The sequence below is a fragment of the Moschus berezovskii genome, chromosome 19 (genome assembly GCF_049115385.1).
Source record: "Moschus berezovskii isolate FMDL1 chromosome 19, NW_MosBer_1.0, whole genome shotgun sequence".
Lineage (NCBI taxonomy): Eukaryota > Metazoa > Chordata > Mammalia > Artiodactyla > Moschidae > Moschus > Moschus berezovskii.
In genome coordinates, this window is record NC_142478.1 from 50300191 (window position 1) to 50324822 (window position 24632).

The 24632-nt window shown below is 42.2% G+C and overlaps 1 non-coding gene across 1 annotated transcript; it reads right to left on the reverse strand.

The window, feature by feature from the left end:
* Nucleotides 1-4316: 4316 nt before the first annotated feature.
* On the reverse strand, nt 4317-4422 carry LOC129542949 (U6 spliceosomal RNA). Its single transcript, XR_008683202.2, has one exon. It is a non-coding gene; the product is annotated as a U6 spliceosomal RNA (small nuclear RNA).
* Between the last annotated feature and the right edge of the window lie 20210 nt (nt 4423-24632).

Here is a 24632-nt window from a genome sequence, read left to right on the forward strand (position 1 = left end):
AAATTAGTTCCCGGATCCACAGGCGAGTTCTTATGCTTATACCACAGTTCTGGTTAAGAAGCTCTTTGTTTATTTTTCTATAACCTTTATCAGCCACCATCTCATTTCTCTAAGTGTAAACCTTAGTTTTCCTGTAAGACTTTGCACAGTCATTCAATAACTCAGAGAAAATAGGTCCAAAGAACTGACTTCTCTCTGTTAAAGGCGGAGAAGAAAGAAGATGAGGAGACAGCAGAAATTACTTTGCAACACTTGGTGTTGCAAAACTAAGATTTGCACCCCTCCCCATTTTTTAGAATCTCAATCATTGTTGTTTTAGCTCATTTGTCAGTGTTGAAAGGAATGTAGAGAGATGTGGTCATCATTTAAAAAGAAATGAGAGGCCATCCCATACCAGATTGTAATGTAAATTGACACGGGACAGGACGGGATAGAAAATAAGGAGATGCTTCACATAAATAAAGGTGGATTTCTCTGATGGCTCAGCAATATAGAATCTCTGCAATGCAGGAGAGGCAGGTTCAATTCCTGGGTTGGGAAGATCCTCTGGAGAAGAAAATGGCAACCCAATCCAATATTCTTGCCTGGGAAATCCCATGGACAGGGGAATCTGGTGGGTTAGAGTCCATGGGGTCGCAAAGAGTCAGACATAACTGAGCACCACCAGTACAGTAGGAAAAGTATCATTTTTTGAGATTGTGTCTCAGTTATGATGTTTGTGCTTCAATGTGATTCAACAGGATGCACAAATTTGTATATTTCAGGTGATGTCAAATCTATTTCTTATTCTGGGTTGCAGTCAAAATCTGTAAGAGAAAAAACTGCTGTGAATGGCATGTATTATATGGAAAGGATTCTTCACCCTTGCCCCCACCCCAGCCCTCCCCAGCTGTGCTCAGAGAATATCCCCTCAGCAACATCCCATCTGAGTGAGAAGGACAGTGACCCGGACTGTGTGTGTTCACCCGCCTTGTGCTGTAATCATGCGGGCATTAGACAAATACTATTTTGGTTTTGATTGCACCAGAGATCCTCTCTTAGAGATGGACATTAAAGGAAGGCTCTGTCCACCCACCCTCAGAGGCAGGTGGAAGCAGAGGAACACAACATCTTTAGAGAGTCACATGGGAAACTTCCCAAGAGCAATCAGATCCACAAAGTCTCACGCTGCATTTCTCTATTTTGCTGAGCCAGATGGAAGATAGTTTCCCATACCATTCGCTCTTAAGACATGGAGCCTGGAAACCACTTCACTGTACTTCAGTATTTGTGTGTGTGCAGGTTTGAAAGTTATCCACCTTTTGCACACCTTCAGAATATCTTTTCTTTTCTTCCTTCCCTTCTCTTCCCTTTCCTTGAGGATGTCCATCTTTTCAAGACACATCTCCTGCTCTTGACTTGCACCTAACCTACAGTGCAAGCATTGTGTTCATGCATGTCACCTACAGCTTGGCACTTGCCATGGGTTCTTGCCATCTACCTCTACAAGGATTAAATTGTGTGCTGCTGCAGCTGCTGAGTTCAGCATAGAGAGCAGAAATGAGGCACTCGGTGCCCAGGGAAAAACTGGCAGGACAGGTCTTCAGATAGTTAGATATTCTCAGCCAATTTTATGAGTCCAATCCTTGTATCTCCTCATTAAGCACTAAAATCCTTCATGGTGATGATTGTTCCTTGTGACTATCAAAGTTCACCAGACTAGTAGAAATCTTTTGGAAAAATATGTGCTTGACTACATGTATTCCCCCTTCACCAAAATTATATATGTACTAAGCTTTACCCCCTGCCTCTTTGGAGTAGCTTCTCCGAGCTCTCTGAGGTGCTATCTCCCAGGCTGCAGTTCTCACTTTGCCCCAAATAGAATTTAACTTGCAGCTCTCACATTGTGTTTTTTTTTTTTAAGTCAATATGCATCAAATGCTTATTACAGATAATTTTGCATGTGTGTGGCTGAAAGTCTCCATTTTGAGTGGAGGTGTTCTCACCTGTAGATAATAGTCTTTACTTTGTCCATGAAGAAAGGCAAACGCACTCACTTGCTTACTTAAGTGTAATTTAAAACCAACTCTTGAGCATAATGGGATGTTACAGCCAATATTTATTTTTTTCCTTTCATTAGATAAATAGTATTAAATTGGGATCCTTGAGAAAATTGTACCAATGGTATCATATTTGAATGTGTTCCGAGCTTGAGACTCACTCAGGCAAATTTTTATCATATGCAAATCACCATCATTATGCAAATAAGAACATCCTCGTTGCCATGCAAGTGTAAAATGAATGTTTGTTTTTATGACGATGAATTATCTTTCCCAGTTGCAGTCTGCTGTGTGCAGTTCAGAAATCTGTGTGGGGGGCTCCTGTTTGTTTTTCAGAGATTTTTGTTGCTGTCAACGTAAATCTATTGCCAACTCGGGCAACGTGGATTCTCTCTTTATTCCCAGGTCTAGAATCCTAGTTTCTTTGTTGAAGCATTACTGGGTTTTGTGGGTTTTTGTAATTTATAGTTTATATATAGTAGCAAGTCTACAACTAACTTGAAAAGCTGTAAGCCTTTTGTGGTTCAACTGGGAAGTTCCCTGCTTACCTTTCAAAGTCCTCCAGGTCCTTTCTGAGTCGTCTTAGAATCCCTCCAGGGAAGAAAATGACCCAGAAGAGTGGATTATTTTATTGTACCGTTGTATGATATAGGCTAGCTGGATAATATTAGTAACAATAAATCATTAACAATTAATGCTCCCTAGTGAACACTATGTGCTAAGTATTTAATTTACAGTTTCTCATTTAATCCTCATGCAGCCCTTTAAGGAAGGTTCTGTTATCATCTCCTTTCCGTATAAGAGGAAAATGAGCTCAGAGAGGTCAAATAACTTGTTCTGGGTCACACAGCTGGTAAGTGGTAGCGTCAGGACTCAGACCCAGGTTCCTGCTCCCACTAAGCTTAAGGTCTTAGGCATGCACCATGACTCTCTAAAGGGTGACTTGAACTCCAGAAGTTGGAGCCATGGGTGATGAATAAAACAGGGAGCTTGTCCAGGAGGCTGCAGTTAAAAGGAGAAACTTTGGTTCCCCTGAGGTCAAAAGGAGAGTCTCCAATGATGGGAGTGGGCTGAGGTGATGGGTGAGGATGGGGATGGAGAAGGACCAGCCAGTGGACCAGTGTCTCTGAAGAAGGGCGGCATGAAGGCTTGAAACCAAGCAGGACCCTGTGGGGCTCCTGGACACAAAGCCTTTCTGTGTCCCTCATTTCTTGATTACAGAAAATAATCTTCATTCTGCCTCCATGACCTTCCCTGAATTCCAAGGGGCAGGTTCAAACAGTTGCTAATCAGGGAAAAGAGGGGATGTGGAGACACAGGAGGAGCAGTCAGCAGAAACAGTAGTGAAGCCTTGAGGCAGGGTCCTGGTTCCCCCTCAAGGGATACACAGAATAATTTCTTTGAACTGTTTTGCAGATACTGAAACCCACCCCAGGTGGGAGAAGCTAACTGTCTTCTCTTCACAAGCAGGTAGACCCCAGACTTGTGAGAACCAGAAGGTTGATGAGGCTGATTTCAGAGTATATCACCACCAACCAATCAGAAGAATATTCATGAGCTGACCACACCCTCTTTGAACCATTACTATAAAATTCCTCATTACCCCTCCAGGTGGGGGCATGCGGTCTTGAGGGCATTAGCCCACTGTGGCCTCCTTTGTCTGGCAGAGCAACAAAGCTATTCATCTCCACTTTATCCAAAATTCTGTGTCCAAGTTTTAATTCAGTATTGGGGTTGAATTTGGCTTCAGGCTGAGTCCAGAGGACACTTCATCTTATGGTTCCCAGGAAGACATGAGATAATTATGAGTGGTTTTGGGACTACCACTCAGGCTCCCACAGCTTGACGTGATTTAGTCCTAACATGCTCTTTCCCCACTTCCTGTCTATCTTAGTGTCTTGTAGTCTAGATGCCCATCAGTTTATTCCAGGCGTAAGAGGGACAAGGCTGTGGATGAGAACCTCATTGTGGAACATTCCTTCTCAGGCCCTGGGATTTTTCCTTTGCAGCTGTCTCATTGCACTGTACCTTTAATTCGTGCCAGTTCAGCATCTGTTCGCTTTGGGAACTTGCACACTGATTTCCCCATTGGGAAATAATCCATGTCACATGGGATGCTGTCCAGCGGGTTGCTACCCCAGACGACCTACTCTTTCCAAGTGCATTGGGGGATGTCTCAAGTTCCTTCCCTGGAATTCAGATCATGAATACTGAGAGGGACTGGAATCAATGAATGCCTGCAGAAAGACCTTGGAAAGATAACCAAATACATTTTTTTTTTTAATGGAATGCTTCATGAATTTGCCTGTCGTCCTTGTGCAAGAGCCATGCTAATCTTCTCTGTATCATTCCAGCTTAGTATATGTGCTGTCAAAGCAAGCATGATAACCAAATACTTTTATTTGTTTATTTATCCTATTGTCTCAGGTCTTAGTTGCAGCACACAAGATAGTTATTCTCCATTTGTGGGGTGTGGGATCTTTAGTTGCAGTATGCGAACTCTTAGTTTGTGGCATGTAAGATCTAGTTCCCTGACCAGGGATCAGACACAGGCACCCTGCATTGAGAGTGCAGAGTCTTAGCTCCTGGACCACTAGGGAACTCCCATCCAAATACTTTTTGCCACCAGGAACTCCACTGGTAACCTCTGCAAGGTGTGCCCTCCATGTTTCCTGCTGATTCAGAGCATCACATAACTCCCAGTATCTGTCCTCAGAGCCTGGTGGCCAGCACAGCCTTGGTCACTGCCATTCAGAGGAGGTGGGCTAACTGAGCAGGCATCAGAAGAAGACCACCCTGGGAGGGGGTCTTGTCAAGCTTCCAGGTGTTGAGGGGGTCACTGAGGACCAAACCGACAGCAAGGATAATGGTAATGTAATGAGCAAGATTAGTCATCTCCAGCTCTTTGCAACTCCATGGAATAGTCCATGGAATTCTCCAAGTCAGAATACTGGAGTGGGTAGCTGTTCCCTTCTCCAGGGGATCTTCCCAACCCAGGGATTGAACCCAGGTCTCCCGCATTTCAGGCAGATTCTTTACCAGCTGAGCCACCAGGGAAGCCCTGCAACAGTACAGGTAACAGGAAAAGATAAACCCTGAAATGTTCCAGCTCTCAATGTTTTTTATTTCCCTACAGAACTGCAGGGCTTCTCCAGGGGCTCAGCCGTAAAGAATCTGCCTGCAATGCAGGAGACCCGGGTTCGATCCCTGGGTCGGGAAGATCCCCTGGAGGAGGAAATGGCAACCCACTCCACTATTCTTGCCTGGAGAATCCCATGGACAGAGGAGCTCGGGAGCCTGCAGTCCATAGAATCGCACAGAGTCGGGCACAACTGAAGCCACTGAGCATACACGCACAGACCTGCAGTCGGGTGAGGGTCAGTCAGATGAGCTCAGTGCTAAGAAGGCCCCCACAAAAGGCCCTTGATTGGAGTCAGGGGATGAGGAGGGGCAGGAGAGGAAGGACTGCGGGTGGGAAAGTAGAGGGTCAGAGCAGACAAAGTGCCCCAGCCAAGGGCCTCCTTAAAAGGCCTCCACACGCAGATGCCTGGGCTAGGAAGGTGGATGTCACCTGGGCATGGCCAGCCCAGGGGACCTGAGTCCTTGATGGAAATCCTTTCAGAAAACTCAGAAAGGCTGTTCTTGGCTGTTCACCAAGTCTGGTGTGGGGAGGTCTGCATCCCCTGTGGGCCTGCCTGTCAAAGCCTTACAGTGACTTGTAATGTACCTGAAAGATCACTCGTAGGGTTTTGGCTGGAGCCGGCCTTGCAGATCTCAGGCTCTGAAGGCCCAGTTGTGTCCTTCAGAGCTGCTCTTCAGGAATAAACAGCAGAGGTACATTCCCACAAAAAGACAGGTCCTTTCAGGCCTTTCTCTTAAATGGTTCTGTTAAGGCAAGTTCATGTGCCCAAAGCACAGTGATGCCAAATGAATCAAAATGATGGAGTTTGGAGCAGAGAAAGGCTTATTACAGGGCCATGCAAGGAGATGGGTGGCCCAGGCCCTAAAAAGCCTCAAGCTCCCCGAAGCAAAGCATTTTTAAAGGCAAGGTGTGGGGGAGGGGGGTGGTCATAGGGTCTGAGATGGGCTTGTGCATGATTCTCTGACTGGCTGGTGGTAGGGTAACAGTGCAGTGACACAGGCGTTAACATTATCAGTCCTTAGGCTCCAGGGGGCCTGGGACTCTGTGCTCATGGTCATCAAGTGGTTAATATCCATGTGGGAGGGGATTTTCACATCTGCAAAACAATTCAGGGAATGTGCGTCATTCTGAGAGGAGATAAAGTGGAGGATATGGCGGAAGTCTTGCCCCGCCCCACCCCCGTCTCAAAGGCCCCATGGGGTCCTGCTTGATTGCATTTTCTTCCTGGCCTTTGAGTCTTCTAGTGTAAAGTATACAGAGGTGGTTTGGGTGGGTGGATGTGCTACCACCATTGGAATCCACAGGGGTATAAATAATGTCCTACGAGCAGCTCCAAAAGAGCTGTTAAGAAGTCAGACAAGGTAGATTTCAGGGGACAGAGGGCTGTAAGCAAGATCTCAGACACCTGAGCATGGAGCCACCCCACCATCTCCCATCTTTGTCAGAGAGCTCAAGATTTGGATTCGGGAAAGAGAAGATCTGATGCATTTAGCCTGGGTCACATGCCTACAGAGGTCTCATGCAACCAGGGCCTGGGGGTGGGGTTTGGTTCTCCCAAGGAGAACAGGTTTGGCTCCCAGAGCAGGTGGAGCAATGCCAGATGGACACACAACAGCTGGCCACTCAGGTCCTTCTCATGCTGGTCCCACATGGTCTGAACCCAAGGTTCCAGATTTTTGAATCTGAATCTCTTCATGTCACTTGCAATCTCCTTTGGGGAGAAGATGGTTAAAATATGTTCACATTTTGATGTTGAAGGCAATAATGTACAACTATAGGATTTTTATGTATCATGAGTTTCATTCTCATTTATGCAGAAAGAGCACTGTTCTCATCAGCAATAGTGCAAAGCTGCTGGGATGGACTGAACTGTGCACTCCTCCCCAAATTCATCTGTTGTGGTCCTAACCCTCAGTACCTGAGCATGTGACTGAATTTGGAGATAGTGGGTCTTTATAAAGGTAATTAATGGAAAATGAGGCCTTCTCAGTTGGCACTAGTGGTCAAGAACCTTCCTGCCAATATAGGAGCCATAAGAGACACAGATTCGGTCCCTGGGTCGGGAAGATCCCCTGGAGGAGGGCACGGCAACCCACTCCACTATTCTTGCCTGGAGACTCCCATGGACAGAGGAGCCTGGCGGGCTACAGTCCACAGGGTCACAAAGAGTTGGACACAACTGAAGCATCTTAGCATGCACACATGCAAGGTAAAATGAGGTCATATGAGTGGTCCAATCCGATATAGCTATGTCCTGTAAGAGGAAGAAATTTTTTTGTTGTTTTTGGAGTATAGCTGCTTTACGATGTTGTGTTAGTTTCTACTGTAGAGTAAGGTGAATCAGCCACATGTATACATACATCCCCTCTTCCTTGGATTTCCTTCCCATTTAGGTCACCACAGGGTGCTGAGTAGAGAAGAGGAGAAAATTTGGCTGCAGACACACAGATGGAACACCATCAGAACACATGGAGAAGATGGCCAGCTGGGGGGAGTGGTCTCAAATCAATTCTGTTGACACCTGGATCTCAGACTTAGAGCCACTGGCAATGTGAGAAAATTAATTTCTTGTGTTACTTTGTTATGGCAGCCCTGACAAACTAATACAGCCTCTGTAATTCCTGTCTGAGAATAGACAGTGTGTCCTATTATAGAAGTTTGGGGAACTTTCACATGTATTAAAGGTTATTTTTGTTTGTTTTTCAGAAGTTCTCTCTTTTTTAACTCCAACAAGCAGGCAGACTGCTTGCTCTTTGAACCTGTCTATAAGATTAATTGTCCAGAAAATTTTGTGAATTGCTTACATCATTAAAAGGTCAGTACGAAACAGGTGATGCTTTTTTTAAAAGGTGGTTTGCTGTGTAGGTTTTATTGACTGCTCTGGTGTTTCACTGAGCTCGGAGTCACAGAAGTGCAAACAGAAGTTCAGTGACACTGACAAGCTACCATGTAAGAGCCAGAATTAATGATACCTATTATAAATTAATTTATATGTATGAGTAATATATATAATCATATATATCAATCCCATTATTATCTAGTATAGCATATTATAATTATTTATAAGATAAATAATTTGTTTCCCAATAATTATATATTAATAAATACAATAATATATTTTAAAATATAATTAATACATATAATTAATTTTTGACTTCTTAGTTTTTAGAGATTAAGAACTGCAGAAACAATGGTGAAATTTTCCACTTTCATACTCTTTTGAGGTACAGGAAGTCATTTTAATTTGGCTTTCTGGACCCCTAAAAATGTCAGTCAACCACAACCTCCAATTTCCCTTCTATCAGTTTTAGCATGAGTGATCCAGGCAGCGAAGCACAGCATCCTCCAAATGAGTTGACTGGCTCAGGCACAACAGGTGACCTAAGCAGGTCCAATCAAAATGAAGTTCAGGGCTTTGTAAGATGCACCAGAAAAGAAGACTGTTGATCACCCTAACCTGAATTTGGGAGGATGTGGGCTGACACTCCTGCAACCACTGTGCCCCCAGGAGGAGAGAGCATGGCAGACAGTGGTGTTTGCATCAAAGTACAGCTGAAAGGGAGAGTGAGAAATCAGATTTCTGTGTCATCCTTTGAACTCAGATTAAGCCATGTGTAAAGCCAGATCTGAGCCTTTCTAGTTACATGGTCTAATAAATTTTTTTCCTTCTGCCAACTTGGGTTGGGTTGTAAAAGTTTGATTTCTAAGTGAGACATCAAATGGGCAAAGATTGATGGATGGCTTGAACTATCTGTTTGATACGAAGGAGGAGGAAAGGTGGTCTATTTATTGGTTAAATGGCCTTTGTGTTAATTATTAAGAGAGAACGTTCACCACCTGCAATTTGCAATCTTGCCCTTTGAGTTTACCTAGAGATCAAAGGGTTGGTGTCACTGTGCTTGAGGGCAGACATTGATTTGTGCAGAGAGCGAAAAGACTGAGTCCTAAGGCAACAATACACAGTTTGCTTTCACCTTAACTAGTAAATGACAACAAGCTTTGTTTGTTGGAATTTTTAAAATCATAATTTCAGTAGTTGCGATTGGTCTGTTTGTGTTTTCTGTTTCTTTCTGGTTGGGTCTTGGGAGACTGTACCTTTCTAAGAATTTGCTCGTCTCTACTAGGTTGTTCATTTTATTGGCATACAATTGCTTATAGTAGTCTCTTATGAGCTTTTGTATTTTTGTGGTGTCAGTTGTAACTTCTCCTTTTTCATTTCTAGTTTTATTGATTTGAGCTCTCCCTTTTTTTCCTGATGATTTGGCTAAAGGTTTATTTTGTTTATCTTTTCAAAGAACCAGGTTTTAATTTCATTGATCTTTTCTTCATATTTATTTCTGCTCTGAGTTTTATGATTTATTTCTCTCTACTAACTTTGGGTTTTGTTTGTTCTTCTTTCTCTTGTTGCTTTAGGTATATGGTTGCTGCTGCTGCTGCTGCTGCTGCTAAGTCACTTCAGTCCTGTCCGACTCTGTGTGACCCCACAGACGGCAGTGCACCAGGCCCCCCAGTCCCTGGGATTCTCCAGGCAAGAACACCGGAGTGGGTTGCCATTTCCTTCTCCAATGTGTGAAAGTGAAAGTGAAGTCGCTCAGTCATGTCTGACTTGTAGCGACTCCATGGACTGCAGTCCACCAGGCTCCTCCGTCCATGGGATTTTCTAGGCAAGAGTACTGGAGTGGCTTGCCATTGCCTTCTCCGAGGTATATGGTTAGGTTGTTTATTTGAGATTTTTCTTGTTTCCTGAGGTTAGATTGTATTGCTATAAACTTCCTTCATAAAACTGCATCCCATAGGTTTTGGATCATCGTGTTCTCATTTTCACTTGTCTCCAGGTATTTTTTGTTGTTTAGTAACATATTGCTTAGCCTTTATGTGTTTGTGTTTTTTATAGCTTATTTTTCCTTGTAGTTGATTTCTTTTTTAAAATACTTATTTACTTGCACTAGGTCTTATTTGTGGCATGTGGGATCCAGTTCCTTGCCTAGGGATTGAACTCAGGCCCCCTGCATTGGTAATGTAGAGACTTAGCCACTAGACCACCAGGGTAGTCCCTTGTAGTTGATTTCTAATCCCAAAGCATTGTGGTTGGAAGGTCCAAGGGAGAAGATGGTGGCTTTAGGAAAAGCACATATATATTTATATTGTACTGTGCTTAGTTGCTCAGTCGTGTCCAATTTCTTGTGACCCTATGGACTGTAGCCCTCCAGGCTCCTCTGTCCATGGGGATTCTCCAGGCAAGAATACTGGAATGGGTTGCCATGCCCTCCTCCAGGGGATCTCCCCAACCCAGGGATTGAACCCAGGTCTCCCACATTGCAGGTTGGTTCTTTACCATCTGAGCCTTCAGGGAAGCCCATATATATAAATATATAAATTTTTTTCCCCTAGTGATATGCTCTTATATTTCTCCCTTGTATTATCGCAATACTAATTAAATTATTAGTCACATCAGAAGGAAAATTAGTTGTACTGCTTCTTTCTTCTGCTAGAATAAAACTGCATTAAGACATAGTTTTTGATGTAACCTTGTTTACTGCTACTTCCCTGTATGTTGTAGGACTTCAGGAACAATTTAGTGTAAAAATAAGAAAACCAGGCTCAGAGATATGAGGTAACTTGCTCAAGATTGCACTATCAATAGAGCTGGGAAGCATTTCCACTTCATAACCTCTAGAATGTGAGTATGTTAAGGGAAAAAGAGAACAGAGCATCACACGAGGCTCCCAGATGGAAGTGGCCCCAAAGCAACACTAGAAAAGTGCCTTGGACCCGCTCTCATAATCCACCATAAAACCGGTGGGTTGTCTTAAAGATAAAAATTGAAGAGACGCCAGGATGAGTGGAGAATGTGCAGGTGTGAGCTTCAGCAGATGCCTTCTGTCTGAACACCATGAATCAGAAGATGGAGACACCCTTTGAGGATCATTGCATAGACGTCCGGTCTAGAGGGCTGCTCTGAAGGTGGTGTTGCCGGGGGAGAGGAAGGTCTCAAGGGAGGAAGAAATAGCATCTTCTGATCATGAGGCCTCAGGAGGTATAAGGGGATAAGTGTGAGTGGAAGGGGAGTGAGAGATGGCACCTTAGTCAGATTCTGGCTAGTCCACACCAGCTACTTGCCAGGACAGCATGATCTGGGGCGCTGGCCAAAATCATGGGCAGGGAGGAAGAGCCCAACAGAGGATGGTGAGGAAACCAGAAATCCTAGTGCTTGGAGGACACAGAGGGAGGCCACAGTCCTGAGGCACCCTGGAGAGAACTGGTGCCTTGAGGACTTCTTTCCTGCCACCTGAGTTCCTGTAGGCCAACGTCATGAGAAACCAGGTGACCAGGGGCTCTGGGAAAAGTAAACCTCAAGGATCAAGCCTCACAGATGCAGAAGAGGGCAGAGGCGGATCTGGGACTGGGTCTGAAAGCAAACTCAGTGATGCAGGATTGAGGACGGTGAGCGGGGATGGGGAGAAACCACATCCCATGCCTGGAAAGACTTGTGCTCAATTCTCTGCCTGAGAATAAGAGGCATGGATGGAAGGGATGCAATTAAAGAAAAATTTCTTTTGAAAATCCCATTAGTGCTGAAATGTTTTGTTATTAGATAATGATTAAATAGAAAAGGAAAACGCAGTGTTTATGGCCATACATTATTAAAATATTAACCAGGCCCCCGTGGAATCTGAATTTCCTTCTTTTCTGACTTCATTGAGGGCCCTTGAGCCTTTTGGATGCAAATGCTGTTTATTCAACACATTAGGCAATGCAGTTCAAATTATTTATTAATGGTGCTTATTTAATTTGATATCTTGGGTGTTTTCTGTTTATGTCTGATGTCATTTGGGAAACAGATCATTGTTTTCCATTTTTTATTCCTATTAAACAGATTTGAGAGTGAATTATTCATGGAATTATTTAATTTTGAGGGACTTTGATTATATCGAGGCTGTGTGTCATTTTCTCCTCCTTTATTGAGGCTGCCAGAAGTCAATTAGCCACCCCTAAATGAAACAACAGCAGATATCTCATTAGCAGTTGGCTTAATATTTTCTGTTTTTTTTAGATTTCTTTTCATTTGTGGTCATAGTTTCTGTTTAGATAAATGATTGTACAGATGCTTTGAAATCCATGTGTGGCCTTTTTTTTTTTCTTCAGTCAAGGAAATTGACTGCAACTGTTTCACGTAAAAAAGTTTCCAAGATTGTATCCTATTGGGAGCAGGGGCCACATTTTGAACTTTTTAAATGCTGGCTGACCTTTAAGGGTGTAAACTATGTGTAAGATATTATGCTGTATGGATTACAAATACGATCTGATTAATTGTAGCATGTATATTATCATTTGTGAAATGAATCACCAGTCCAGGTTCGACGCATGATACAGGATGCTTGGGGCTGGTGCACGGGGATGACCTGGAGGGAGGATGTGGGGAAGAGGGAGGTGAGAGGGAGGTTCAAGAAGGGGAACACATGTACACCCAGGGCGGATTCGTGTCAATGTATGGCAAAATCAACCAATATATTAATGTAAAGTAATTTGCCTCCAATAAAAAAAAAAAAAGAAAGAAAAGAAAAAAAAATTCTCACCATAATATTGTGATCCAGGGCTAAGAAAGCACTCCAAGCTCATAGCTGGCTCTGGCCATTCAAGATCCTGTTATTTTAACCATTAATCATCTCCTCTGAAAGTATTATGTGCTGTGCTTAGTCACTCAGTCGTGTCCGATTCTTTGAGACCCCACAGACTGTAGCCCGCCAGGCTCTGCTGTTGTGGGATTCTCCAGGAGAGAGGACTGGAGTTGCCATTTACTACTCCAGGGGATCTTCCTAACCCAGGGACCAAAACTGCATCTCCTGCATTGGCAGATGGATTCTTTAACACTCAGCCACCTGGGAAGCCCAACAAATCATAAATGTCAGGTAATATTTTATTTTGTGAACCGATGAAGAAATGCAGCAGTGGAGAGGTATCTTGCTACTTCTGAAAAAGGTTCAATGTCACTTAGTGATCCAGCAATTCATTTTGTTTTTAATGCTGTAGACATTTACTAGTTAAGACTCAGGGTAGCAAGTGACAGGAGTGCAATTCAAACTGACAAAAGCAAAAAAAAAAGGGGGGGGGGAATTTGGTTGAAAAAAATCATAAAGTTGATAGGAAATGTTAGCTTCAGGTATGGCTGGACTCAGACACTCAAACCATGGACTGATCTCTTTTCACTACTAAGATTTCTAGTCTTCTGGGTTATTTTTGTTCCCAGGGAGCATATTCCCTTTTGGTGTTGAGATGGCAAATGGAGCAGCTCAGATCTACCTCCTAAATTTTTTAGTGCTTTTCTGGTGGATCGAGCAAAAGACCTGGGAAGAGGTATGATGGGCTTAGATGAGATAATGTGCTCATCCTTCAACCAGTCACTGCAGTGGAGGAGTATGATGCTTCCATGATCCATCCCTGGACCACACACCAATGCCAGGACTAGGGCTGAGCACCCTAGTGAACTAGCACCATCCAGACTGCTTGGTTTGACTAGGGAAGGTGGGTTGTCTTAAAAGAACGAATCCACATCAGGCAAAACACCTAAATGTGTTGTTCACTTGTTGAATTTTGAGAAACTTGTTGAGGACGCTTGTCACTTCTGATTATATCTTTTGCTCTCGGTGTTTGAGTCACTTTTCCAGAGGCTTCTAGCAATCTCCATTGTCTTTGTGTCAAGATCCGTGTAGGATGCCTGGGATGTGGGTGGAGAATTGTCTTACTTCTTTTGGCTTTAGTGTGTTCTGTGTGTGATTCACTGCTGCTGCTCTTCTTAAGGGGGTTGAATCAAACCAGGATAAAATCCTAGACTTAAGCTATCTTTTTTTTTTTTTTTCCTTCTCATTTCTTCAACTATCACTTAAAGATTTGAGGAGTCCTCTGGGGAGAGAGGGAGTTGTTGGTACAGAGCAAACTGACAGTTCTTTAATGGAGTTTCCTTCATCTTGGAAGAAAGAGAGGACTGAGAACTGTGTTTTTTTTTTCTCCCAACTCAGTGTCTGTCTGGGTCTGGGAGAAATTTGTTTCTTGTTCAGTGTCTCCTATTTCTTCTACTTCCAGCCCAAAAAACTTGCCTTTTTATTTAGATTCACTCCCTGATTACCAAGGAATCACACTCCTGCCTGAATCTGCTGTCTTGTCTTTCAATTTTGCCTAAATAACATTCCTGTCCTACTCAAAGTGGCTGGGCATTTACAGCTCTCATGGAATCAGCCATTTAACAGTCAATCAATCAACAGAGAGATTCCTAGACACAGCCTCCAACATCAAGGAGTTCACACCCTTGCTATTATGAAAAACAGACTCTTGTAAGAGGGCCATTAGAACAGAACATTCCAGTGGAGAACTGTAAACAGAAGGGTCCAGAACAAGGGGAGATCTCAGTAGGCTCAGTCTAATGGGCAAATAGCACTTATTCTTCCTTCCTGGCTGCTTTCTTTTTCTATTTTGGAATTGACATGGAATTGACATAAAATAAAATTCACCATGTTAAAGTGTACAATTTGGTGCTTTTTAACATACTTAAAGGATTGTACAATCATCACTACTATGTATTCTAGAATATTTTCATCACCCCCAAAGCGACCCCATACCCATTAGCAGTCACCCCTCAATGCCCCTCAATGCCCAGATCCTCATAACCACTAATTTACCTTCTGTGCCTATAGATTTATCTACTCTGGCTATTTCATATAAATGGAATCATACTGTATGTAACCTTTTGCATCTGTCTTCTTTCACTTAGTATCATGTTTTCAGTTTGTCCCTGTTATTTCCTGCATCAGTGCTTCATTTCTTTTTATGGCTGAAGCATCATTTAAAAATTCTACCATGAATATATGAGGGTTCCTCAACTTGATCTGGTTCCCTTGTCTTTTTCCCTTACTCACAGATTATTTCTTGCAATTAAAAATTTTATGTTTACCTATTGGACTTTACATTTTACTGTTATCCATTATTTAGCTTCTTGTTTCTAAGTTTCTAGAGTCCCATTTATCCAATTCAAATAAACATATATATAAACCCTCATCTAGACCACAATGGAATATTCTCCTCACACAGCAAGAAAATCTTTGCAAAATATAGATTTGGTGACAATCTTAATCATTCTAATAATCGTAATATCATCCCTAAAAATAAGCAAGCTAAATTCATCTTTTTATGGTGGGAAGACTTTTGTGGGGGGAATTTTGTGTGTTTGGATGGAAGTAACAGAAACCTCCATCAGAGGTTGCATGATGGCTTCCCTAAAATAAGAAGCCAGAAACCAGGCTTCCCTGGTGGCTCAGTGGTAAGGAATCTACCTGCAGTTCAGGAGACACAAGAGACACATGTTTGATCCCTGGGTCAGGAAGATCCCCTGGATGCGGGCATGGCAACCTGCTTCCAATATCCTCGCTGGGAAAGTCCCATGGACAGAGGAGCCTGGTGGGCCATGGTCCATGAGGTTACAAAGAGTCAGATATGATTGAAGGGACTGAGCACAGACGATAGAAACCTCATGAGAATTTGAACAAATGTAAAATAGGTGCCCAGGAGTTTCCCTTGGAATACAGCTATAAGAGCTCTGCACTGTGCCCACTGCTCTGTGCATATGAGTTCTGCTCTTCTTTGTCTGTGATGTGCCCTCCTGTGAGGCTTAGCTCCTGCAGCAGATGGAAGACACCTTTCTGCAGGTCCAAAGATGCTCCTGTAGGGAAGCTCTCTGGAGGATCTGGTTTGTGACAGGGACCTACCAATGATCTAATCAACTGTGGCCATCAGAAAAAGTCTCCTAGTGTGGAAACATAGTTGCCAGGAGCCCATCACACAATGATAGATTAAAGGACCCTTTGGACTTATGTTGATATCGCAAAGGATGTTTCTTCACGAGTGAAAGGAGACAAAGATGAAGAGGAGAAGTGGCAGAGGGAAAGAAGAGAGACAGTGTGAGAGTAAAGGGAACCATGCATGCTCGAGGCTGAGGACTACATGGGGAGCTGTGTCCTCTGAGGATGGAGCAGTGCAGAGGACTTGGCGGGTTCCAGGAGAGCCCGAGACAGTGGGAGTGAGAGTGCAAGTGTGGCCCAAATTATTCATGAAACTCCTCAGCCCAGGTTGTGAATGCTCAGGGCTCTCATAAACCCATCTTCCACAAGGCCATTCTCCAAATTGATTAAGAGTTCCCAGGGGGAAGGCCACGTTTCTCTGAAACAAGCATCACCTTGTTCCTAGTTGCCAGGGAGCAAGGAATAAATAAATGCACTTGGAAATATAAATGCGTAATAAAGAAAATAAAAATGGCAATAAGACACAGTTTACCTGGCGAGTTACCTCCTTATTTTAATGAAATCCTTTTTACTGCACCATTTACCAGCCTTGTGTCCAGTCGATAGAAAACTTAATAATGAAACAAGATCCCACAGTGCTTTCTGAGGACACTTGTAAATTTGGTTGGGGCTTGGGGGGAGTGCTCCTTCTTCCTTATTCAACTAAGATTAAATTTGGCTCTTAAAATCCTGCAATGGAGATTGAGAATAAAAAGCTTTATTTCTGCCATGGCACATGAAATAGCTTTGATTAAAACTCCATGAAGCACAAAAAGATTCTGTTGTATGTGTTCATGCAGTATAGTAGCCAACAATGCATTACTTGGAACAAAGCAATTCCTTTTCATTAGTAACCTTATACCAAAAAGCAAAATGGGTTGGTTTTGGATTGGCTGCCAAATATTAAATTCCTAATCATTCATGTGAAGTACCATTTCAGATAAAATACACGCAGCATATGTCTATAATTACATTTTCTCATTATTAAGACAAATTAATGCATAAGGAAAATTGTGACTTATTGCCTCATGATACCTATGATCTCACAAGTGTTATTTTTAGTCTCTTAAGAAGTTCAAACATACTGTGTATGTTTCTATTATGTTTATATTTCTATTCAGAGGGGAGACAAAGATTGTTTAATCACTGGCAACAGGACAATTGCTTATTGATGAAGAAAAGAATTACAGCCTCACCTCACACCACAGAGTGAGATGAATTTGAGATAAAAGAAAGAATTAAATCTAAGGAAATGAAACCAAAAAAACAGAGGTGGTGTATTAGTAGTTCTCAGTGTGAAGTAAGCCTTCCCAAGCCCGGAAGCCAAGGAAGAAAGTTCAGTTTATGGTTTCAACTACATAAAATAAAAACAAATTTCTACATGCCCCAATGACCATAAATAAAATTAAAGAGCTAATGAACCACTGGGGGAAAGTGCTTACTAAGTACAACAAAACATTAACATCTCATTAAGGACTCATACCAACCACCTTAAGAGTCTCACACATTTTTGAAGAAAGAGGAAAAAGGAGTGAGTAGGCAAGTGATCAAACAGGACTGGAAGTTTGTGAAGAAAATGCTTATTAGTAGTAAAAACAAAAATTAAAGAAACAATCTAAAACATTGAGATATTGCTTTTCAACTATCAACTGGCTAACCACTTTTGAAATAACACCATTAAATAGCATTTCCCAGCTTTGGCACTATTATGTAATATTTTTGGATAATTATTTGTGGGGAAGGATTATGCTTATAGCAGAAACTAATTGAAGTACCCCATGATTTTTGGGGCTCCAAAATCACTGCAGATGCTGATTGCAGCCATGAAATTAAAAGACGCTTACTCCTTGCAAGGAAAGTTATGACCAACCTAGATAGCATATTAAAAAACAGAGACATTACTTTGCCAACAAAAGTCCGTTTAGTCACGGCTATGGTTTTTCCAGCGGTCATGTATGGATGTGAGAGTTAGATTGTGAAGAAAGCTGAGCACCGAAGAATTAATGCTTTTGAACTGTGGTATTGGAGAAGACTCTTGAGAGTCCCTTGGACTGCAAGGAGATCCAACCAGTCCATCCTAAAGGAGATCAGTCCTGGGTGTTCATTGGAAGGACTGATGCTAAAGCTGAAACTCCAGTACTTTGACCACCTCATGCAAAGAGTTGACTCACTAGAAAAGACTCTGATGCTGGGAAGGATTGGGGGCAGGAGGAGAAGGGGTCGACAGAAAATGAGATGACTGGATGGCATCACCGACTCGATGGACGTGTGTTTGAGTCAACTCCAGGAGTTGGTGATGGACAGGGAGGCCTGGCGTGCTGCAATTCATGGGGTCGCAAAGAGTCGGACATGACTGAGTGACTGAACTGAACTGACCCCATTATGCTAGTGCTTTCTCTCCATTCATGCAAACTACAGATTTTCTTTCTTGCTTAATCACACTCCGAAAATGATTGCCCTCTAGCTAAGGTTGACTATGTACCTGATGTTTACTCCTCTAAGATAATACTCCCCAACACTGCCTTCCCCTGGGAGCATTCTTCATTTCAGAAAGAAGATCGAGGGAGGATTATCTTAGGGACCACGTGTTCTGGAATCACCTGACACCAGCCCTAATGATCTCAATGCCCCCAGGAGAAGGAGAAGAATGCAAGAACTATATCAGCCCCAATCCTTATCTACAGCTCTGTTTTCCATTCTAAAACTGTAAGACCTCTTCCAGCTTCCTAGGAAGTGGGGCATAGTCTTGAGAGCATTAGTCTGTGACCTTCTTTGCCTGACAGAGTAATAAAGCTATTCCTTTCTACCCCTCCAAAGCTCTGTCTCTGCATTTCTATTTGGCACCAGTGAACAGAGGCTGAGTTTGGGGGGCAACATCCTGTACTGAGTCTCTACCCACCAGATGCCCCTTGCACCCTCTCCCTCTGACCCTGAGAAATTTCTCCAGACAATATCCCATATCCTGTTGGGCCCAAAATTGCCCACTTGGTTAGACTAGAAGGAAATTTGCAGTCTTGTCCATTTCTGGCTCAGAGAGATTTGGGGAAGGAAACATGGAAATATTTATCAAAAGACCTAGGAACATACATCCTCTCTTATCTAGCAATTATATTCATAGCATTTATCCCAAGGAAAGTATCTGTGCACTGTCAACTACAAATTGGCTTGCCATTGGCACTTGCCATCCACTGCTACAAGGACTAAATTATGTGCTGCTGCAGATGCTGGTTTTCAAAATCCCCAGAAAGAAGTTCAGGGTAGAAAGCAGAGATGAGGCTCTCTGTGTCCTGGAAAACCTGGCAGAGCAGATCTTTGGATAGTTAGATATTGTCAGAAGCTGATTTTATGAGCCCAATTTTTGTATCTCCTCATATCTAAAAAAGCACCAAAATCCTTCCTGGTGATGTCTGCTCCTCATGACTAGCAGAAACCTGCAAAAGAATATGTGCTTGATTGCATGTATTCCTTCTTCACCGAAATCACATATATACTGACCTTACCCCCTGCCTCTTTGGAACAGTTTCCCAGAGCTCTCTTCCGGGCTATAGTCCTATCAATGCTCTCTCCTGGGCTGCAGTCCTCATTTTGCCACAAATAAAACTTAACTCGCAGCTCTCATGTTTTGCATTTTTTTTGAAGTCTGCAGCACTAACATTTGAATGTGTTATAATATTCAAAGCCTGTTTTTAATTGCAAACAATGATAAATCAGGTAATCTCCAACAGCAAGGAGTGAGTGAGTGGTTTGGTATAGAACAGTGACGTTGTATCTGGGATCTCTATAACTGTAAATAAAACTGTGACCAATGTACACAAAGTGTCTAGCTATGAAACAATATTTAGCTTAGGAAGTGGGGAGAGGGTTGGGGTATAAATGTGTACAGAAAAAGACTGCCAGGACAACTATCAAACTGTTTGCTGGATGGTAATTTTTGGTTATATTAGTTATCTACTGCTATAAAACAAGCCACAAATTAACTGGCTTAAAGCAAACTCATTATCTTTTTGTTTCTGTGGGTCAGGAATTCCAGGTGAGTCTGTTCAGCTGGGTGGGCCTAGCTCAGAGCCAACCTCTCACAAGGTTTTTACCAAGATGGCAGTTGAGATTGCATCATCTGAAGGCTTGTTTGCAGCCAGAGGATGCATTTTTAAATGCCTCACTTGCATTGCTATTGGAAGGAGGTGTGGATGGAAAATGACGCCTCTGTATCAATAAATGGGCTTCCCAGGTGGTGCGGTAGTAAAGAATCTGCCTGCCAATGCAGGAGATGCTGGAAATGAAACTTTGATCCCTGGGTGGGGAAGATCCCCTGGAGTAGGAAATGGCAACCACTCCAGTATTCTTTCCTGGAGAATCCCATGGACAGAGGAGCCTGGCAGGCTACAGTCCACAGGGTCACAAAGACTTGGACATGACTGAGCACACATGCACACACATTAAGGAGGTAAGCAAAGAAAACAACTGAGAGATTTCTGCAGCATTCTATGTGAGAAACAGATGAGATCTGAACCAGGGCGGTAAGCAGTGTGGAAGAAGGGGAAGAGAAAACCCTTGTGTATTTAGGGTGAAGTGTCAGTAGAGATTGATGATTAATTCTACGTAGATGGTAAGGAGTAAGGAGTGCATAAGACTTTGAGAAGATTTTCAAATGCAATGAGCAACTAGGGGATTTTTAAGACCACTTTATAGCTACAAGGGGCAGGAAAAAGAAATAGAAGGTATATATTTTGTGACATTATAAAAAATTAAATGTTAATTGCTTATGGGAAATGTCCAATAGGCACTTGGGAATTCAGTCTGAATCTCAGGTGCAATTTCTTGGATAAATATGGGGCCATCTTTTCATAGTTGCTGGTGGAAGTTGTGGTGTCCATAAGATGCCAAGGAGTATACTTAGAATTGAAGAAAGAATATATTCCCAGAAAGAGGTTGCAATAGAGGGAAATAACCCCACAGATTAACACTAAGGAGGAAATCAGAAAAGGAGGAAAAAAATGACAAAACCATGAGCTCATAGCCTCAGGAGGAAAGAAGTGGGTCATGTTAAGTGTTATAGAAAAATAAGACAGATGAGAAATTAAACACATCCTTGAGATTCCTAATTAGTAGGTCACCTGTGACACAATTGGAAATCGTGTCCACCGACTGATGGGGAAAAGATAAATTGCAGTTGGCTGAAGAGTGAAAAATCTATTTAGTATTGGCAGACAAAAGAGATTTTCAACAGGACCCCTGGATTCTAGCATTGAAGGATAAATGGTTATTTGTACTCGACAGCCAATTAATGAAAGAGATTTCTACTCTTCAGAAGATTTAATGTTAGTCACACATGTAGAATAATGACAAAATTAATAATCAAAATTGAACATTTGTTGCAGTGGGAACTGTAGCTTTTAAGGCCAATGGAATGTCAATATTCTGATGCAAATTGCAGGTGCTTACATACGTCCTAAGTACAATCAAGAGAGCTAATGTTTATTGAGTAACTCTTATGAGCCAGAAAATTTCCATCTCTTGTTTTATTTCTTCCGTCCTTATAACTCCAGGGTCCTTGTCCCTGAGAACAAATGAGGCCATGGACATCGATCCCGCAGTTTCACTTTTTGGTCTCTCCCCTTACTTGTCACTACTTCTTTTAGGAGTCAGCTCTTGGGCAGAGTTGGAGAAGACTCTATGGTGTTGGCCATCACGCAGTGAAATTCATCTCTAAACAGCTCAAACAAGATGGTAATTCATTGGTTTGTGTTATAAAATGATTTTAAGTGGAGGCACAGATTTGATGTCAAGAAAACTGGAGGCAGCCTCTCAGATTCCCTTGGGATTTCTTTTGCTCACTAAACATTGGCTTCATTCTCTTATATCTGCTTTCTACCATGTGAAGGACCCAGTTACTGGTGGCTCTGAATCTTACAGCCTTACAGTTTTCTTTTTGGATGTGGATCATTTAAAAGTCTTTATCGAATCTGTTACTATATTGCTTTTTTTAAAAAAAATTATATTGGAGTATAGCTGATTCACAATTTGTGATAGTTTCAGGCATACAGTAAAGTGATTTAGTTTTACATGTTCACATATCTATTCTTTTTCAGATTCTTTTCCCATATAGGTCATTACAGAGTATTGAGTAGAATTCCCTGTGCTATACAGTAGGTCCTCATTGATTATCTGTTTTACGTTATAGAGGTGTGCATATGCCAGTCAAGACCTCCCAATTCATCCCTCCCACATCTTTCCCCCTTGGCGACCACAAACTCACCTCTTAAGTCTGTGAGTCTGTTTCTGTGCTATAAACAAGTTCATCTGCATCACTTTTGGAGTCCACATGTAAGTGCTATCATATTATATTTTTCTTTGTCTGACTTACCATGTTGCTGCAAATGGCAGTATTTCATTCTTTTTTTTTTTTTAAATAGGTTTAAGGTATATTTTACATGCAATAAAATCCACTCTTTTTGAGTGAACAGGTCTGTTTTGACAAATGTATGCAATAGTGCAACCAATTAATAGCACAACCATTAAGTGAGACGCTTCTTTCTTTTATTTAATTTTATGTTACAATATTGCTTTTGCTTCTATTTTGTTTTAGTTTTTTGGCTGCAGGGCATCTGGCATCTTAGCTCCCCAGCCAGTGACCAGCAATGATCCTGCACCTCTTGCAGTGGGAGGGGAAATCTTAACCACCAGACTGCCAGGGAAGTCCCGGGATCCCACAGTTTTCAGCCTTTAAGCAAGAAGAAAAAAGAGCTTCTACTTCTAAGATCCAATCTGAAAATTCTCAGGGAAGGACTCTTACTGGCCCTCCTGGGTTACGCATCCATTCATTCCGTCTGTCAGTCACTGTTGCCTCCTGGGTTACGTGTCCATTCAGTGGGCCAGTCAACGTTGCCTGGAGGAAGAGGGAAGAGCTGGTATGTTGGGTCCAGTATAGACCACAAGCCCAATTTCATGTCTGGGACAAGCAGTTATAGAAAGATTTTCAGAGAGATTCTGGGAAAACATGCCTATGGCTGCAACCAGCTTCCCACCTCTACCATGATGTGCTTGACCAGAAAACCTTCCTGACCAGTCCCACCGCACCTTGCAAGTCAACCCGTGCAAAACAAATGCTGTGTCTCATCCATCCCGTGAACTCAAAAACAAACCTCAGCTTAGGCTCAGAGACTCATGTTCACCCTCAATCCCCCATTTACGGTTATGGGCCAATACCTTGTCCGTGGCCATATATCCTCTAAGAGGGACAGAGCTGTGAGCCATCTGTCTGAGGGAGACAACACTGCCATTCACATATCACACTTTGCAAGATTTCAGGGCTTTAAGTATTTGAGTTTGACAAGGTAGAAATCAGGAAAAACTAACATTTCTGATTTGCTTTTCTATTTATCTGAGGTTACTTCCTTGGCGGCTCAGGTGGTTGAAACAAAAAAAACAAAACAAAACAAAACTGCCTGCAATGGAGACTAGAGTTTGATCCCTTGGTAGGTATCAGACACAACTGAGCAACTAACACTTATCTGAGGTTGGAATCAACAATTATGAGCTTACCCTATGGAAAATAATATGTAAGTTTCTTTAGAAACTAAAAATAGTGTTACTATATGACCTAGTAATTTTACTCCTGGGCATATATCAGGAAAAGATAAAAACTCTAATTTGAAAAGATACATGCACCTCAGTGTTCGTAGCAGGACTATTTACGATAGCCAAGAAACGAAAGCAACCCAAGTGTCCAGCAACAGAGGAATGGATAAAGAAGATGTATATATATAACTCAGCCATAAAAACAGAAAGGATTAAATATTGCCATTTGTAGCAACACAGGTAGGCCTAGAGATTATCATATTAAGTGAAACAAATCAGACAAAGAATATATATATTGTATCATATCATTTAGATGCAGAATCTAAAAATTAATACAAATGAATTTATTCATAAGATGGAAACAGACTCACAGACCTAGAAAACAAACTAAAGGTTAACAAAGAGTTAGAGAGGGGGAGGGGTAATTTGGGAGTATGGGATTCATGGATGCTCCGGGAGTTGGTGATGGACAGGGAGGCCTGGCGTGCTGTGATTCATGCAGTTGCGGAGAGTCGGACACGACTGAGCGACTGAACTGAACTGAACTCTAATACCATACATGAAATAGTTTTTAAACTATTAAAAACAAGTTTATTGTATGCCACAGGACTATATTTGATATCTCATAATAATCTATAAAGGAAAAATGATCTGAGAAATATATATATAACTGAATCACTTTGCTATATACCTGAAACTAACAGAATATTGTTAATCAATTATATTTTAATTTTAAAAAATAATGAGCTTAAATGCCTTCCATTTGGAGATCAGAAAGCAAGGGTGTGTCTGAAGTATGTGGAATTGAAGGTCTGGGACAGGGCAGAAGAACGAGCCAGGCCCTGGGTACTAGGAGACCGGTATCTAGTCTTGACTTTGCCTCCAATTACATGTGCAATCTGGACTTGCCATTGCAGTGTTTGTGTCTTGACTTTATCTGCAAAAATAGGAGGAAGTCCCCAGAATTTTTGTGTTCGTATTCTTGGATATTCTTGAGCACAAAGATAACCATCTTCCCCTCCACTGGAGAACGATGTACAGACC